The sequence below is a fragment of the Protopterus annectens genome, chromosome 7.part0 (assembly GCF_019279795.1).
Source record: "Protopterus annectens isolate FY-2018-M chromosome 7.part0, PAN1.0, whole genome shotgun sequence".
Classification (NCBI taxonomy): Eukaryota; Metazoa; Chordata; order Ceratodontiformes; family Protopteridae; genus Protopterus; species Protopterus annectens.
The window spans coordinates 548,260,304-548,279,987 of NC_056739.1; the positions used below are offsets into that span (position 1 = coordinate 548,260,304).

General features: G+C 40.9%; 1 long non-coding RNA gene across 3 annotated transcripts in view; it reads right to left on the reverse strand.

The window, feature by feature from the left end:
* The window catches only part of LOC122806589, a 727,223-nt gene that overhangs the window by 243,166 nt on the left and 464,373 nt on the right, over positions 1-19,684 (reverse strand). For all 3 annotated transcript variants that reach the window (XR_006365525.1, XR_006365524.1, XR_006365526.1), the window contains exon 3: positions 6,603-6,679. This is a non-coding gene — a long non-coding RNA (uncharacterized LOC122806589). The remainder of the gene's footprint in view (positions 1-6,602; positions 6,680-19,684) is intronic.

Here is a 19,684-nt window from a genome sequence, read left to right on the forward strand (position 1 = left end):
ATGTGAGAAAAGGGGCTGTTCAGTGGGAAAATGGGCAGGGATAGCAGAGGCATGAATTTTAATAGAGGAAAAGGAGAGCCCACTGTGTAGCAGGTCAGCTAAGTAGTTCAGGATGGGAGGGAAGGCTGTGCTGTACTGGCTCCCTTAGCCTGAATCCAGGTGCAGAACCTTTTCCATTTGTCAGCATAAGACTTACTAGTGCTAGGGCGTCTGGCCTCACATATAACATATAGAACCGGTTTGCTGAGGTTGGCAGATTGATTGGGGGTTAGGAAATAAGCCAAGTTGCCAAATTGAGTGTCTGCAATTGGGGATGCATGAATTTCCCTTCCCTCTGGGTCAGGAGTTTTGGAATCTGAGGGAGATGCTAAGGTGGCAGAGGGGACAGGCTGTGCAGCAAGGGGTACCAGTGCTGGCTTGGCCAGTCTAGAACTACAAGAATTGTCCTTGGTTTTTCCTCCTTTATTTTGAGCAGTACCCTGGGGATGAGAGGTAGTGAAGGAAAGGCATAGACTGATGGAGTGACCCAGGGGGAGGACAAGACATCCACTTTCCAAGCCATGCAGTGATGCTCCTTGATGCAGAACTTGCTGAGCTGATGGTTGGTGTGGGAGGCAAAGAGTTCGACCTTCGGGGTGCCCCATTTCTGAATTATTAGGGCGAAGGTTCTTCTGTTGAGCTGCCACTCGTGTGGGTCCAGAAGATTTCTGCTTAAGTGGTCTGCCAGAGAGCTGAGAGAACCCAGTAGGAATTGTGCTAACAGGTGGAATTGCATGGCAGAGGCCGTGTGCCAAAGGGTCATGGCCAGCCTGCATAGAGGGTAGGAGCGAGTCCCTCCCTGCCTGTTGATATACCACATCACAGTGGTGTTGTCTGTTTTGATCAGAAGAGCCCCTGGGGAGAGAAGGGGCTTGAAAGCTATCAAGGCGTGTTGGACAGCCATCATCTCTTTTTGGATGATGTGCAGATGGATTTGCTGTGGGGTTCATTGGCCCTGTATGCACCTGCCATCCAGGAGTGCACCCCAGGCATAATCTGATCCGTCTGTGGTGAAGGTCTGGGTGGCGTGGGGTGGTAAGAAAGGTAGTCCTATGTTGAAGGAGCATGCTGTTGCCCACCAAAGAAAATCTTTTCTGAGGCAAGGTATTATAAGTATAAGAGTCTCCAGGTCTTGAGAGTGTTGACACCAAAGGCTTTTTAGGTACCACTAAAGTTTCCTCATATGTAGTCTAGCATATGGAAGGAGTAGAATGCAAGATGCCATGAACCCCAGAACTTGCAGGATTTTCCTTGCAGATAGTTGGGATCTGGTGGCTAGTTGAGAGAAGTAGGCTGTTAGAAAGGTTTGCTATTCTGGAGTAAGGAATGTCATCTGGGATGCTGTGTCCAGGCTTGCTCCCAGGAATATAATCCTTTGGGTGGGTACCTGTTTGAATTTCTTTTCATTGATTGTGTACCCTAGGGAGTAGAGTCTTCACAAAGGTCGGGTGCTTGAGCAGCTTTTCCTGGCTGTCTGCCTGAATTAGGCAGTCGTCTAAGTATGGGTAAATCTGGATATTCCTTTGTCTGCAAAAGGCAATGACCAGAGCCAGACATTTGGTGAAAACTCTGGGAGCAGTAAATAAGCCAAAGGGAAGCACAGAGAACTGAAAGTGCTGAGATCCTGCCCTGAAACGGAGATATTTCCTGCAAGATTCCCTGATAGGGATGTGGAGGTAGGCCTCCTTTAGGTCTAGGGTGGCTAGCCAAGCATCCTTGGAGAGCATGGGTAGCAGCTGCTGGAGCCGGAGTAATTTGAATTTTGGGATCACCAGGAAGGTGTTTAGAATGGATAGATGGAGAATGGGGTGCCAGGTGCCCTCTTTCCGGAGTACCAGAAACAGTATGGAGTAGAAACCTTGGCCTTTCTGTTCTGTAGGAACTTGCTCTACTGCCCTCACGGAGAGCAGGGAAACAACTTGCTTTTGCGCCTCTGCCCACTGGTTTGGAGGTAGATCTGGGAACCCTTTTGAAGGTGAAAGGATGTGGAAAGAAAATTTGTATCCCTGGGACACTATGTTGAGAATACAGCGGTCATTGGTAATGGTGGCCACGTGTTTGCATGAAAGGAGCGTTTTCCTCCTAGGGGTAAGTGGAGGTGGGCAGAGGGAAGGGGTGGGGGAAGAGAGTCATTGCGAGTTCTTACCATTAAGGGGTGGCTTAGAACTCCCTGGTTTTGAAGTGGAGGTAGTCCACTGCTTAGATCTCTGCATTCTTTGTGGCTGTTGTCTGTGGGGTCTGGTTCCCCGGGTCTGGGCTGAACTGACTTGGTGGGAGCAGGAAAGGACCAGTGCTTGGAAGGACAATGCCTACTGATCCTGGGTGGCTGGACTTGTAAAAAATCCTTAACTGTCTGGATATATTTTGCTTTTTTATCCATCTTTTTTAAGACCTCTTCTGCCTTAGTGCCAAATAAGTTGTCTTTGTGCAAGGGGGCATCCAACAATTTAGATTTAAAATGGTCTGGCAAGGGGTGTTCCTTAAGCCATGCAAGCTTTCTAAGGACAGAACCGGTGACTGCTGCCCTGCAAGAAGCTTCTAGGGAGTCAAAACCACAGTGCAAGGTGTGTTTAGTTACCTGACTTGAAGAATGCATTAACACTTGTAACTCTTTAGATTCTGTACAAGCAGGAAAGGAAGACATTTTTTGTTTGAGGAGTTCCAGGGTATGTTGCTGAAATTTTAGCATATGGAACTGACAATTTAGTGCTCCAATAGCAAGAGTAGCTGAGGTGTATATTTTTTTACCCCATCTGTCTAGTGCTTGGGAATCCCTATCTGAGGGGGTGGGACTCTTAGCAGAGGTTGCTTTAATTCCTTTGGCCCCTTGAGAAATTACCTCAGGATCAGCAGTAGGATTCAGGGACTCCGTAATACCTTCTGGGTGCAGGAGGGAGGTTGTCAGGAGTCAAGCTGGAATCCAGGAAAACATCCTCCACAACATCTACGACTGGGGGATGGCCAGGGGCATGTGCTGTGGAAGATCTAAGAATTCCCTGCGTCTCTTTTTAGTCTGAGGGTATTCTTGACTTTCCCATTGGAAATGCTATCTTAAGGTGTGAAGGGTTTCCCCAAAGGAAAAATCCTCTGGGGGAGAGGCTGAAGGAATGGAATCCTCTGCATCAGAATCCTCATAAGCAGAAAGGGGTTGCCTGTCTTCATATTCAGATGCATCAGAGTCATCGGACTCCTGTTCAGACAAAACTACAGGGGACAAATCTCTTTTTCTTTTGGAAGGGGTAGCTTGGCTTCCCCTTATCAGCATGATAAGGTCTTCTGCCATTTTAAGCATTTGAGACTGAGGCAAGGAAGCAGGTGCCTGAGATTGGTTCGTCGGTTTCTTGGGTGTGGTGGGTAACCTGGATCTAAGAAATTCGGTAGTTTCCGAAAGAACGGTAGTCATGAAAGAAGTCATCGGTTTGTATCGAGAATCAGTAGTGCGAAGGACTTCCTCGGAAGCCGGTGCCTGCTCAGTGGCACCTGACCCATCCAAGGTAGAGACGACCACAGGATCCTTAGTCGAAAAAGAGTTTTGCGGCATACCAGTCTCCGAAAGGGTCTCAGTAGCGGCCTGTGAATCCACAGAAGCGGGCATCAGGGGCTGCGAATGTGCCTCACTGAGGACTGGAGAACTGACGACTACCTTAACGAAAGCGTCATCGGTACGTTTGACCTGTGCAGTCTGTCACTGTCTTTATCTTTACTTTTTTTGGAAGATCTGCTGTCGGATGGCTTACCGAAGCCATACTGGAATTCAAGGACTGTAAGCGAAAATATCTAGCTACAATAAAGGCCCGACAACAAATAGTTCTGGCGTTGAACAAAGCACAGAAATGACAGCGGGGGACATCGTGGTCTGGGCCTAAGCAAGTGACGCAGTAAGAATGAAAGTCTTGGTGTGGTATTTGCTTTCCACAGGTGAGACAATTGTTAACTTTTTCTCACATTGGTTAGTGCAAGAAAAAAGGATCCCCAACAGGGTACTTGGCTTTAGAAGACTTCAGCTTCAGTTCCGAAGACGAAACTCAGGTAGCGGCCAACCGGTACTCGTGCAAACTGCTTCTCATTCGGACTCCATGGCAAGAAAGACTGGTGTAATGGCGTCGGCTGCCTTACTTTATACTACTGATGACCTGACATCAGTCCTGGAGCAACAGCAACCTACACAGAAATACTAAGCCTCTGGTATTCGGGCCGGCCGAGGGCTACCCTGGCAGGGATAACCCAAATGTGATGACTGCAACAGTGAAACACATAGAACATCCACTGATTATAATTAAAAGGTTAGATCTAACAAAGCCCATCCAAAGCTTTGGAGTGTAACAATTAAGGTTTAGGTACATACATTATACATCCTCAGGGATATAGCAAACAAAGCACGCAGCCTTAACTTCCTGTACTTTGTGTACATAAGAGATGGCATCAGTGCACTATAAAATAACCATGATGACTTGTTTTAAATCAGGGGTGTCAAAGCATGCGGCCCGCGGCACATTTGCTTCTCTAGTCTTACATTCGGCCTACCACATGTTTTATATGATTAATTAACCTGGCTTTTCATCTTTTAAGATTATCACTTATACTTTTGATTATTGTGTTTTGCAATTAATCAAATGGCCATCTGCCTTTTTACATCAATCATATTAATCGTGTTTTAAACAAAGGCTGTTTTGTCGTTTCTATTCTGTCCTGTATAGGTACTAAATGAGAACATGACACGGCAGGCTCTCGCTTTACCTGGCCTTTGCGCACTACTTTTGCTTTGTCCCTCGAGCCAGTTGCAGCATTATGTATATCCAGTATATATAAACTTACTTTGAATCCCTTCATCACATTTTCAAAGGAAAGAACAAAAGTTTACACATAAGAAAGGAAGGGATGTGCAGGAACTGAAAGACAATAAATGGGTTCAAGATCTAGCTTTCATAATAGATATGAAAAAACACTTGTATTACTTGCATTACCTGAATACAAGGCTGCAAGGTATCAATAAATTGGTGACAGATTTACATGACTATATTTATGCCTTTGAGTTGAAGCTTAAACTTTCTGAACACCAACTAGCAGCAAGTAATAGTGTACAGTTACCATCTCGGACGTCCCTGCAAGACGCACCTGAGTTTCATGGTGATATCAACACAGAAAAGTACTGCAACAAGACTTCCAAGTTAATGAGCAAGTTTGGAGAAAGATTTGCAGACTTTAAAAACCATGAATATGATTTTTCTATTTTCAGCAACTCTTTCTCTGTTAATGCGGAGGAGGTACCAGAACAGTTTCAGTTAGAACTAACAGAGCTCCTGTGTAATTCAGAGTTGAAAGATAAGTTTTCAAGTGTTGATATTGGAACATTTTCAGTATGTTGGGCAAACATATCCCCAAATTAAATAGTTGGCCTCAAAGATCATGTCGATGTTCGGCAGTACTTATGTCTGTGAGCACCTCTTTTTTTCTGTGATGAACTTGAACAACCCTCAACTCAGGTCTCAAATTAGTGATGAACATCTCAACTCAACACTGAAGGTAGCCACTGCTCAATCCTTAGTGCCAAACACTGATGCACTTGTGCGGGCCAAGAGGTGCCAAGATTCTGGGAGCGGTAGTACCAGGAATTAAGGTTAATAATAGCTTGATTTTCTTTGCTCGTTTGTTTTTAGGTTACTTGCGAACATGAGTGTAGACTAAAGCCACCCTTCTTTATTATTAAATTACTCCACTAATAAGTGGTCTCGATCTGCTCATAATTATCTGGCCCACGTACTGTATACTCTAATGAAATGTGGCCCACTGGGGTAAATGAGTTTTGACAACCCTGTTCTAACCTAAATATAAACTATCTGAATAACATCTTACTAGATCCGAACCAGACTACATGACACTCTAGCAAATCCATCTTTTTGAGGCATTTAGTTGCTATACCAGCATTCAGAATGCGCATGGAGAACTGGCTGTGACACTGGATAGGACATCAAAAAAGGCCTCCACAGTTGTCAGTATTCTTTCTCTGAACACCCCCAAATGCTGGTGTTCAGAATTTTTTTCTCTTTGTTTTGAGCAGGAAGGAACAGATCTCTTGTTTAAAAGTACAGAGAGGTGGTGTGGCTCTGGGACGTGGCAGACAGCAGACAGCTGAAGTGAGAACAAATATAGATATATATATATAAAACAAAATTCAACATGACTACATTAACTGCACTGCACTCAACCATAGTGTTTTCAACCACACGTCTTGGTACCATTTAAAAGCACTCATCACAGATCCCAAGACTCCAGGCCTTAATCTTCTTTACATATGGGGAAATCTCCTCTCACTGCAATTGCAGACACTTCCAAAGTACTTTTATCTGCCCCTCGGCATCTTCTGTTTCAAGCTGCTCTCGTGCATTGTCAGTATGTAGTAGAACTGAGGGCAGTAAAAGTGGTATCTCAATGCACCTGCATTATGTGGACTGCCACCAGTATCTGCAGTTGTTACTTGTTTTATACCTTGTATAATGAAATTCAGAATTTGTATGCATTGCTAGTAACAGTATCAGCAGCACACCACAAGAGCTAATACTTACAAGAGGAAAATGTGTACTGTACCATGAACATCAGGGAAGCTCTGCGATGTTGCAACAGGTGAAGGTCAGTCTTTAACCTACAAAGAAAGATAAAACATGAATGCTTAATCTACTGAGATATGACTAATGTTAAACATCAAGTGGAACATTTTCGGCACAATGAGGCACACTTGGGTCTTGTTTCATGAGTCCAAAAGAGACATGATAGAATACACAAAACTGAAAATAAAATCCTTACAGCTACTAAAGTCCAAAATGGAAAATCCTCAAACAGCACCCAGTGTATATATGAAAACAAACAGAAAATATGAATTTAACAGTCAAATAGAAAAACTAAATTTTTGCAGAGAAACAAAACCGTCTCCCCCAATAAGGTATGCAATCCTGAAGTTAGGTATTCAGCAACAAAATGGGGTGCTACCATCTGACTTCCTAAAACTTTGTTCATCATCTTGTTCGCTGCTGCAGTGGCCTTGGCTATAAGGGTTATATTCTACCAAGGCTACAAAAGCAGGCCACCTTCCAAATCTTCAGGGAACCTTCTACACACCCAAATTGTCACGCAGCTCAAGCTGAGTTGACTAAAAGGCAAGTTTGGATCTTAAGTCCTTCAGAACGTTAGTGCCAGCAAAGAGTATTATCCTCCGAGTATTTGAGGATAGACTGCTTGCGCTGTTCCTCTGCTGGGCAGATAAGTTCCCTTTATGAAACAAAACTTGCATTTTCTTATTTGTGTTGCTGTTTTACCACTGAAGTTATTTTAAAGCAACGGACTGTCACAGGACTGTAATGCATTTTTAAACAGAGCATCGTTTTTACTGTCTGTTTAAAAGTGGTGTAAAGAAACTCAAAACATTTTGTCTGTGGCAAAATTGTTTATTTTACTTTTGTAGGGCTGGCATAGTGTTTTTAAGTGCTTTGTACTGTGCTTTTCTGTCCAAAAAGTAAATTTTGTACACTGGTAATGCTTATCGACATTTGCTGCTTGTCTACTCTGGGAAGGAAGCACCACTTTTGGCTTGATCATTGAACAGACTTGCAGGTCCCAGGGTAATTCTTACCTCCAGCTGAAAAAAAAACATAAAAAAACAAACAAAAACGTAAACGGCCTTCAACCACCACAGCAGGGTAGCAGTTTGTCTCAGCCACAGCTTGGTGACTCTACTGTGGCCATCTTTTGTACCTCAGACCATTCATCTTTAATCCCAGATCCTCTGATGTAGCACTTACAGCCACTATGGACTGGGGGGGGGGGGGTTAGGCATGTCCTCTATAGCTTTTGTGGTCCCCTCAGTGGGTAAGGCACAGGCCCTCTTATTGGTCCTGAGAGAGGGAATAGGAAAGGTTTTCCTATTGTGTCAGAATGCTGTGCCCATCCCTGGCGGATTTGCTGCTGCCATCCTACTCTTTCTGATAAGGATAGAATATATACTGATAGGTATGTGAAAAAAGCGCACACTTCTATGTCTTTTTATTTTCAGCATTTTGAGTTGTCAAGATCACGAGTTAGTATGTTCTGACTAAATGTGAAAGTACGAGAAATGTTTTAACTACAGTTTGATCTTGTGAGGAAAAATCTGCTTTAAATAACTTTTCTTCTTTTGCAGTGGCTCTAAATATAATGCAAATAACAAAGGGGAAAGGACACCCCCTGCCTAGTTCCTCTGCTCAAGCAGAAATTATCAGAGAAGACCCCGCCCACTTTAATTTTCACCTCTGATCCCTCATATATCCTCCTAATCAGCCTTATAATTTTTTCAGGAAATGCAAATGCTTTCATTGACCTGCTCATAAAGTCCCAGCTGACTCTGTCAAATGGTTTCCCTGTATTAAGACCCACCATTATTACAGCTACCACTGCTTTCTTCCTAGATGTTGGAACTTTCCCTCCTCTTAAAATACTGTTAAACAAAACCTTCCATATCTTTATCAGTTTTTTCCCTTCTAGCTTCCAAACTTCCACAGGAATACAATCTATTCCTAGGGATTTTCCTGTAGATTGGTTATACATAACAATTTTTATCTCATCTCTTCCTATCCTAACCGTTAGTAATTGAGACTCATCTACCTCTAACCCTGGCATATTTAATTCTTCCATAAACATTTCAATTTGCATCTTTTCTAGATTTCCATATTTATCTGCTTTATACAGACTTTCATAGAATTTTCAACATATTTCTAATACTTCTACAGGATATCTCGTTACCTTCCTTCTTATAGGCTCCTAAGCTTGGCGACAGCCCTTTCAACTTTCTGTTGTTCAAGTCATTGTTCTAAAAGTTTTTGTGCTCCATTGTTATTATCAAAAAACAGTTGCTTAACAGCAATCTTTCTAAACTCGTGTATATTATCAAGGTAATCCCTTATTTTCTGTCTAGCATTCTGCAGTTGATCCTCTTCTTGTTTTGGGAGACTTCCTGCATTCCTCAATACTTTAACATTTGTCAGCCCCTCTAAATAATTCTGGTTACTTCTTAACGATAGCTACCTTTCTTTTATTTCCACCCTATTTTTAAACTCCAGCATAATTTTATCACACTCCTTAGCTACATTTTCAGAGAAAATTTTATCCTCTCTAATATCTCCTGAATAATCTCCACTGCCCATTCCTTAAATTCCTCTCTTTTCAATGGATAGGTGGGAGAGTGCTAGTGTCTTATTTTTTTTCATTACCCTGTGTTTTTATTTTAGCTGTTATTGGTACATGATCCAAAATAGTTATTGGGTGCGTATAAAGACCTTCAATTAAATGTGCATATTCCTGTGAAACATAAATTCTGTCTAGCCTAGCCCAGTTTTTATATCTTGGGGAATAATATGTAAATTCCCTCAACTCCCATTACTGAATTCACATCTTCCGTGACAAATATTTTCATAAATTTCTTCAAAAATATACCCTCCTTCGTTTTACTTTCGCTACTGGGCCCACCAGTCACATCGTCACTGTTGCAAATCACATTCCAGTCCCAACCTATAAGTAATATTCCTTGCTGAAAACTGATTATTTCTCCCAGAATTTTCTTAAGCTTCATTATAGCAGTTTTACGTGGAATATAAATACATGCCAGTGTAATCCTCCTCCCTTGCCAGTAGCTCTTTAACACCACAAATCCACCTTTATTATCTTTATCTTCTTATATCACTACTGGAGCTCCTCTTGCAATTAATATAAGTACTCTTCTTTTGCTTTGTCCCACGTATTCTGCTGAATAACCATCCTGAAAGCCTTTCTTTATCAATTCATATGTTCAGTTCTTTCTGTGTGTCTCCTTTAACATAGCTATTTGCACTCTATATTTTTAATATAGTTGACAATTAAATACATTACAGAAAGCATGATTGCATTTAAAAGATGTTATTCCCACCTTTTATGCATAAACAACTTTTCTGTTAAATGTCTAGTTCCAGCTATTGTGTTACCTGCATACACTGACAGGCTGAACTTTTGTATACTTGTTTCTTGTCATATTCATTTGAGCCTATGTGACATCTTACAAAACTTTTTGTTTTACTGAAAGCCTTCAAACAAAAAACAAAAACAAACAGAACCCAATACCCCCTAAAATCTATTTAATACTAACACACAAAACTATGTACATCTTCAAATATTAAAGTTTTACCCTCCTAAAAGGAACAAAATTCCAAAAATGACAGCCACACTCAGACTTGAGTTAACCTAAAAGAAAAACATGCTAAGACACATGGTGCAGCGTGTGCCTCTACTAAGTGATAACTGTTTTTGTCTTTTCTTTATAGCTCTCCCAGCTGGGAAAACCCCTGAATGCCTTAGGAGAACATGATCTCCTAGCCAATTTCTATTCTCATTTTTTTTCTTCAGCCAATCACTCTCCACCGGACTGTAGCTAGTTTCTCTATCAGATGGTCTCCATGGAGACACGAGAACCATGCAGCCAGTTTCTCTATCAGATTGTTTCCATGGAAACATGAAGACCAGCTGCAGAATTGCTACTGATCATACATGTACTTGCTAGAAAAAGCCTTGTAACATTCAATATTTATTTATTGTATTTGTTTACCGGGAAAGTCCACTGGGTCTGAAATTAGCCCATTTTTGACGGAGGGCTGGGGAGAAAACTTCCACATTTAATTACATACAAGGAGATTTTACACAACAATACAGAGTACATAAAACAGTAGTAGTAGTACATTAAAATAAAATAACAACCACATAGAATAATTTGATAATAACATGGAATAAATTTGATAACGGTGAACTTTACAATAATTGTGTGAATGTAGGAATAGAAAAAGTGTAAATATAAAGTACAATTATTAAAAGTGAGAATAAATTAACTTAAAGGGTAAAAAGGGGGAGACAGACGGCCTGACGTAGGGATAACGCAGGCTAAAGTGACAGCAGAAAAGTTAGTGTAGTAGAGAGAAGGGTAAGATAAGAGTAGTGACTAAGTGGAGAAGAGTAAGGATTCTGAGTAGGGGTCAAGTTTTGGGGTGTCTCTTGGGGTGTAGGTGCATATCCAGTGTGAGGAAAGATGAAGTCTGAGGGACCATAGCTTGGAGACAGTAAAAGAACACAGTATTTGGCTGGCTGAGAGCTTAGGTTTATGAACGTTCAATAGGATTTTGTTTTCAGACCTAAGGTGTTGATTAGGATGGTACATGGTCAAAATAGAGGAGAGGGATGGGAAGACTGCTGGGTAGTAGATGAGTTTTCTGGGCAGTAGACAGGTGAGGTGGTGGGGGAAATTCAAGCCCATTTAGTTGATGCAGAGAGGAACAGTGGTGGGTGGAGAATTTAGCATTTGTAACAAATTTGGCAACTTTGTTGTAACATGAATCAAGTTTAGTTTCCAGGGAGGACTGAATATTGGTGAGGATGGGGGCACCATATAAAAGAGTTGGAATCAGGAATGATAAGGCAAGAGCCTTTTTAGCAGAGATGCCAAAAAAGTAGTTGTGCCTATAAAGGACTCCTAGCTTTTGATGGGCTTTTTTGATGAATATATGAAGGTCAAAGGTTAAGTTATCATCAATAATGACACCAAGCAATTTGGTACTAGGAATGACTTCAATAACAGTACTGTTTTGAGAACAAAAAGAAAATTCAGACTTGTCAATCGGGTTGGATTTTTTGGGGGTAAATATTACAAGTTTAGTTTTGTTGGGGTTGTGGGCAAGATGGTTCTGTGACATCCAGGTTTCAGTTGAGGTAAATGCTTCTTGGGTTAGTTGCCATAGTACAGAGGCAGATTTAGAAGATCAGACAATAGTAAAAAATTGTCTGCGTATTGGATAACAGTACTGTGGGTAACAGCAGTGTGGAAGTCATTGATGATTATACTGAATAGAAGGGGGACCCAGTACAAATCCCCGAGGTACTCCTGTATTAGTACTGATGACAGGGGAGGAGGAGTGCTGCCAAACAGTAGGTTGTTGCCTGTTGCTGATATAGTTAGAAAACTAGTGAAGGGTGGGGGGGGGATGCCAAACTTAGAAAGTTCACTAAGCAGAAGGGAGTAGGAAACTGTGTTGAATGCCTTTGACAGATCAAGAAAGAGTGCAGAGACTAAGCAGCCATCATTGCAAGCTCTGTTTACTGTGTCCAGGAAGAAAATGAGGGCAGTGTTAGTGCTATGTCCTGGCCTAAAGCCATGTTGAGTGGAGGAAAGGAGTTGTTTAACCAGGCGAATAAAGAGCTGTGTGTGAATGCACTTCTTTAGTATTTTTGAAATGGGGAAAGAATGGCGATGGGTTGAAAGTTTGAGATGTCAGAATTGCTGCCACCTTTCATTTTCTTGCTTACTCTTAAAACTTGTTACTAAATCAATCTAACATCCTTAATCCAGTCATTTCCCTATGCAACAATGAGAAAAAGCACATTAAGTTTTCTTTTGTCATGCTCTTTTACCCAGGCATTTCTTCCCCAAACTGAACAAGAAGAGAAGGGGAAAAAGAAAAGAAATAAAAAAAAAAACAGCAGCATCTGTTTACAATCCCCATTTCTCTTAAAAATAATTGAGAAAACATTACTTTATAAAATGAAAAGAAAACCATACGCCACAAAAATACTGCTAGTAAAGAAACATTTTCTTTACTTACAGTTAACTTTCTTCCTCCTCTTCCTCCCCCACAGCATTTTTGAACATTAATGACTTTAAGCATGGTATATGCTTTACAGTTGCCCACAAGTCCAACAAGTTCTGAAAAAGTCAAATATTTCCAGATTTTCTTAGGTCACATTTCACACACATAATTACTATATTGTAATCCTACATTAAATTACTGTTTTTACTATTGTTCATCTCCACCTCCCAAAACCTGTCTCTGCTACATTTCCAACATAATCTAAATGCTTCTACTCAACACTTGTGCTCTCTTCCTTCACTCAACATTTTCCACTGAAACACTGGTGAAAGTTTGACAAGTATAGTCTCTCTGTGGTCTTTATTACCAGAACAAGAAGCAAAATCTCTCTCTGTTTCAAAGTTCATTTTTTTGTTGGACAAACTTTGTATTTCCACTTTAGCATGTACTTATACTTAATCAAAAAATTATTTTGGCACTCCAGGGAAGAATACTCTGAAGACAGCTGGGTACAGCAGTATGAATCTCACACTTGTGTCTCGAAATTCCCTGAATAGTGGAATAAATTTGCTTCTCTTCTGCCTGGTGTAAAATGAGTAATCATTCTCCATAAACACTCTGCTGTCTCCCACTTTTAGTACTTTGTCTTTCTGCTACAGTTTTGTCAAAATCAACTCCTTCTGCTGGTAGGATTGTACCTTTCCTATTAAAGGTCTAGCCTGCTTTCTCATAGCCAGGTTTGAAGCATACACATGATGTGCCCTTTCAAATAACTTCTGCTGTGGAATACCAGTCCAGTTGCTTATTTGTGCTTTCATAAAATTAATGCAGTCTGCTCCTTCCAGCTTCTCTGGTATAGCTGAAAATCTCAGGTTTTTCCTACAAGCTCTGTCCTCTAATTATATTACTTTTTGAAACATCTCTTTCTGAGCAGTCTCATATTCAGATAGCCTTTTCTTCGTTTTGACCTCTGATTTTTGTAGCTTTATCACATCATCTGAATATTTGTTTACAGCTTCTTCTGACCTTTTGTTGTTTGTGTTGATATACTCCATCCATGTTTCGTTTATTTTAACCAGGTCTGTCTGCACTTGTCTTGTATCTTCCTATAGGTTACTGGCATTCATGTCTGGAGGTTGCATTGCTTTTTTTGCTGAACAGCTGCAGAACTTTCCCCGGTCAGTGTTTCTTCCTCACTTTTTGTAGCGGATTTTTTTTCCAGGTCCTCTATTTCTTTTTCCATAGCATCCAGGCAGTTTGATTACTAGCCAGTTACTGAAATGTACCCATAAACACAAGTCTACTAGCCTTCTCTGTTGAGTCTCTGTTTTCACACTGGAAGAGCTACAGTTAAGCTGTTATTCAATGGGCATCCATCTTGGAAGTCCGGAACTGGTACTGTTTTGAGGAAGTTTGTATGTCTACATTCTGAGAACCTCCCAGATATTAAAAATGTAATTATAAATTCACTCTTGGATAGAGATTGTATTTGGCCACTCTGCAGCACAGGCGAGCAAATAGTGTGATGAAAGGTGCATGCTGATTCAGGGAATTTCTAAGATTTTTCAGATCTACTTTTTCCAACATTTCTAAGGGATTTTCTATATCCTCATCCAATTTTGGTAAGAAGCAAAATAAACAGTCTCAAGAAAATATAGGTAAGCAGACATTTAAGAAAAGGCAAGATGGTTCCAAAAATAAGTCTTGAAACTCCTAAAACCAAGGATAGCCCAACAAGTCTGAATACTATTCAACAGACCTTGTCACTCCCCCACCACCACACCACTCTGGCCTCTTTTTTCTTGCAGAAAGTCTGAATCTCTGTTTTTCTCTTTGGCAACAGATAATTTCAAACAAATGGGTTCTGAAAATCATTCACTGAGGTTCTGAAAATCATTCACTGAGGTTACAGGTAGCAGTGAGATGAGAAAATTCCTCCTTTCCAGGGGGCCATTCCTCGTCCTCCAGATCAGACTCGCTTGTTTCCACTGGTTCATCATGTGCTGTCCCAAGGAGTGACAGAACCAGTTCCTCTTTTCCAAGTGAGGAAAGGTTTTTATTCAACAATGTTCCTAGTACCAAAGAAAGAAAATGCTTGGGACTAGTTCTGGATCTTTCCATCCTAAACCAGACTGTGATAGTGCCCGAATTCAAAATGATGCCACTAAACAACCTGTTACCTCTTCTTCCTCGAAACACTAAACTTTAAAAGATGCTTATCACATCCCTATTCATCCACACTTCCAATATTTACCTTTTATGTGTCTGGATCACATTGTCATTTCTCTATGGGCTATACACAGCATCAGGAGTGCTGACACTGTCCAGCTCCAGTTATAGTTCATTGCTGGCTACACGGTATCCAGTTTTCCATACTTAGATGTACAGACAGACACCAGAATTTTACTTAAAGGAAATTCCCTTAAATCCTTTTAAAATTACTGATCATAAATTTAAAATAAAATTATTTTATTTTACAGATAAAATAAGCGCTTTTGTCTTTTTATATAAGACTTCATCAGACAAACAATCAGATTTCACTCATGCTTAAAAAGAATTTTAGATCAATAAAAGTCACTTAACACCATGTGATTTTTCAAGCATTCCAACAAGCTCCACCCAGTTCATAAACAAAAGGTGCCAGGGTGGGGTGTCTGGAGCCTAGATGCCTGCACCCAGTGGGAGTTTAACCTTGCATCTTTTGTTTATGGGGTGGATGCATTGACCACTAAGCTAACCTTACATGGCTGTTTTATCTACATTTTCTAAACTGTTATGATCTAAGTGTGTCATGAACTGTCTCCTTCAAAATAAAAATAAAATCTGGAATCCCAGTAAACCCTGGTACTTTTAGTAATTATTCAAAGGCAAACTTTCTATTAAGTGATAACCTAGCAAAAATCCAAGCACCCCAACATATCCTCTAAACCCTGAGAACACTGCTATCTTTGGGGAATTTTTCACAGAAGCCCTGAACAATCATTTTTAATAGCCCCATTCAGGCAGCTGTACCTACCCAGTAAAGGCACATTACGAACTCAAAAAAACAAGCCATCCCTTTATAATCCCCTTATCAATAGGCTGTGTAAAAAAAAGAAATTAAATTATAGCACAAATTATAAGTATATACCCAGCAAACTGAAACCTCCACCACCAATCTAAATAAGCAATGGAAAGGGTTAAACCAAGTTTACCAAAGCTAAGTTTAAGGTAAAAAAATAGCCTCCAGGTCAAGGACAATCACAAGGCTTTCTTCATTTATGTTTGCAACTCAAAGGCAATACACAGCTGTGTGTGAAACTAACTGTAAATAAAGCTACAACAAATTTACTGTCCATCAAATTTAGCGCCATTCCCCCCCTCCTGCCCCCAACACCCCTCAAGAAATACCACCAACCATAACTCCCCTTACTATCCACAGTGAACAGGTCCTCAATGTAATCTCCAAGGCCAAGAACACTGCATCAATCAATCCTGATAATATCCCAGGATGTCTCCTTAATAGTATGAAACATGACCTAAAAGGACCAACAGAATCACTGTTTAACCAAAGCCTCCAGACAGGCTTTGTACCAAGTGAATATAGGACTGCAACTGTCATCCCTCTGCACAACGGCAGGAGGGTCATCTACAGATTTGGGTAACTACAGACCCATAAGTCTGACAAGTGTCATATGCAAGGTTATGGAAAAAATATTACGGAAATAATAATGTATAGAAAACTTTAAATCACCGGATCAAATTTAGTCTGGTTTTGTCAAGTGCAGGCCATGCCTGCTCAACCTGGTGGACTACATCATGCCTACTCAGTCTGGTGGACTACTTCAAGGTCAACAAAGTAAAAGACGAGGGAAAAACTAGGCACACTGTCTACTTTGATTTGGCCAAAGCTTCTGACACAATACCCCACTTGGGCACTGTTGACAAACTCACAAAATTGGGTATAAACCCCCTATGTCACCCAATGGACAGCCAGGTAGCTCACGTATAGGACCCAAGAAGTTTGGACACAGGAGTCTACCTCCACAAAGAGGACAGTCACCAGCAGTATCCCTTATGGCTTGGAGCTGGGGCTCCTCTTTTTTGGCATGTATTTCTCTGATGTCAAGGCCAGCATCAAGGGCCACTGGCTTACCAAGTTTGCAGGCAACTGCAAACTGGGTGCAGACAGAGAATCTCTCCAATGACACAAATACCCATCAAAAAGGCCTGACAGACACAAATAACTGGTGCTAGAGAAGTGGTCTGAAACTCAATGCCAAAAAATGAACAATAATATCCTTTTGGATGACTGTTACCTTAGAAACTGCTACACTGACAATGTACCCGAAAGTGTACAGCCAGTGGTCAGTCATCTGGGAACGTATGTAGACAGCAGCCTGGTCTATGACCATCATGTGTCTACAGTGGTTTAGAAAGCTTTCTTATGTTGCACAGCTTATAAGCAAAGGTATGGTATCTAGGTCCAAAGATGTCCTTGTTCTGCTCTACTCCACCCTCATTACATCAGTCATTGAGTCCAATGCTCCCTTAGGTATTGTGTACCTGACCAGGCATATTCAACAACTAGGGCATCCACAGAACATATTCACAAAAAGAATACAAAGAGTAAACAATATGCCCTATACACACTGCCTCAAAGCCCTGCCACTGTGCTCAGTATCTTAAGGCTGTTGAGAGGAGATCTATGCGTGACTTACAAAGCATCTTCTGATCCAGCTGTGATGGACCTACTGCACATCTGCAAAACAAAAAGCATCAGAATTAACAGATCTAGGGACTTAAACCTTGCTGCAATACAAACAGGACATGCTAGAGGGATATGCATGTGTCTGAGAGTACCTCTTCTCTGGAAAAGGCTTCCCATCTATGTCAAGCTGAGCTCTTCCCTAACCCAATTCACGTGCAACTTGGACAAGTGGAAGGGGACTAGTATCTATCTCTAATGGATACATGAAGCCTGTAAATACATGCTCACCCATATTCAAGTCTACATATACTCTATAAAGTAACTCTAGAGTATCAACCTGCCCGGTAAATTAGGGAAGCAAGGCTAGGCTTATCCTAGTAATCATCTCTAAGGACATGTTGACTATTCCAGACTCTGGCATGTTACAATTGAAAGCTCACTGTCATCTTTGTGACATCACAGTATAAACAGATGTAGCTGTACCACTTCTAATCCCAAATCTGCCACCAAACCTCGGCTCCATGCTATACATATAACACTTACAAGACACTTGTTTTCCACATTCTACATGTTGCACCACTACAACTAAGGCCAATCAAAGCTTAAGTGGGTGTTTGTTAATGAAGTAGCTGGGTTAATTTCGTGGCATACACAACTTATATTTCCCGGGTAGTGTTTTCAAGTTGGTGTATTGTCTGGTTTAACTTCCCACATTTAGGCAATCATACAAGTCATTTCATATATGATTTCCACACAGAAGCTGCACTTGGGAGGGTTGATTTATGGTAACAACTATAACTTAGGTGGTACATGAAAGATACCTTGCAGCACTGGTTAGTGGCCTGTGAATCTGTTAATAAATGCATACTACTGCTTAACATCCACCTCCAGTTCAAGTGTTCTCACTTTCTGTATCTTTTAGAAATAACTGCTATGAAGATAAAACCTGCATCTGACATTGGCAAATGTTTCACTGCTTGATGTTTACACTTGCTGATAGGGAGTTACTTGCCATAATGTCCAAGGGGCTTTGACTATGATTTCCAATCTAAGGTACAATCATACGTTATTGCAAAGGAACACCTATTGTGAATCCAAATCCAAATTGTAAAGGTTGCATAACACCAAGGCTAATTATACAAACCAGAATAAAGTTTTTATAAGCTGATGTTTTAATGTTAATATTCTCTCCAATTTTCAACATACTTTTGTATGAATCTGTTTGATGGGATGCAAAATATTTTGTGAAATACTCTCCTTAAGAATATAACAATAACTGCAACAGAATGTGTCCTCATGCATTACCAAGTGACTCGCCCCATGCTGTTCATCTATACATACGCAGCACTAGAAACAGCTGTGTTCCCTTGTGCACACACAAATTCCTCTAATAATAGGTACAACTCTGTCAGGACAGACATTGCAACAGTACAAGTCTGAATACAAGATCATTACAGTAGGAATCATAATGGAAAGGAAAGCAGCTGAGAGCGGAAATATGTCCTTATCCTGATCTTTCAGGGGTCAGACATCCCTATGGAAGCTCAAGGTAGAAGCATGTGCTTGCCCAGATCTTTCAGCAGTGAGGCGTCCCTCTCAGTACGTGGGGATGCAGTTTCAAGATATGGGACTACAGGGGAAACCATACTTTAAAAAGAAAGAAAAAATGCATCTTGCACCCTCTCTCTTTTTTTCCCTTGAAGCCCATGCAGTAGCAAATGCAGCAATATCACAAGAAAAGCTTTTGGGACAGGAACTGAAAAAGACGACTAAGAGAACGAAATTTATTTCAGGAATAATAAAAATAAGATAACTTGCTAAAACACTAGAATTCCAATTTTAAAATGCTGGCCAGCCATCATATCCTGGGGGTAAGGATAAAACTCATACAGCTTGGGATACTGTAACAGTGACCTAAATTTTGAACATGTGTAGGTGTCTTATCTACCTGGAGGAACACCTCTTGCTTAAAGGTTTGTGAGCACTACATAGTGCCACACACACAAATACCTTCCAAACCAACATACATTTGAAGTTATCAAAAAGTCACTTCCTAAACCTCCTTTATCTAGAATGATCAAGTTTTAGCATAAATGTACTACCACAACATAACTGTCATCTTGCAAAGAAAAGGGTAACCAGCCTGTGGGTCATAAGCCTTCCACAACCACAGACTCTGAGAAAGCAAGCAAAAATATTCTAATTGGTGACTCCAGCAGGCCACAAGACAACATGATCACTAAGCTGGAGAAGGACAGGATAAAAATAACTTGTACTTCTGGGGTCCAGAACCGTGATGTTAGCAGGGTTCAGCCCCTCACTCTGGGTA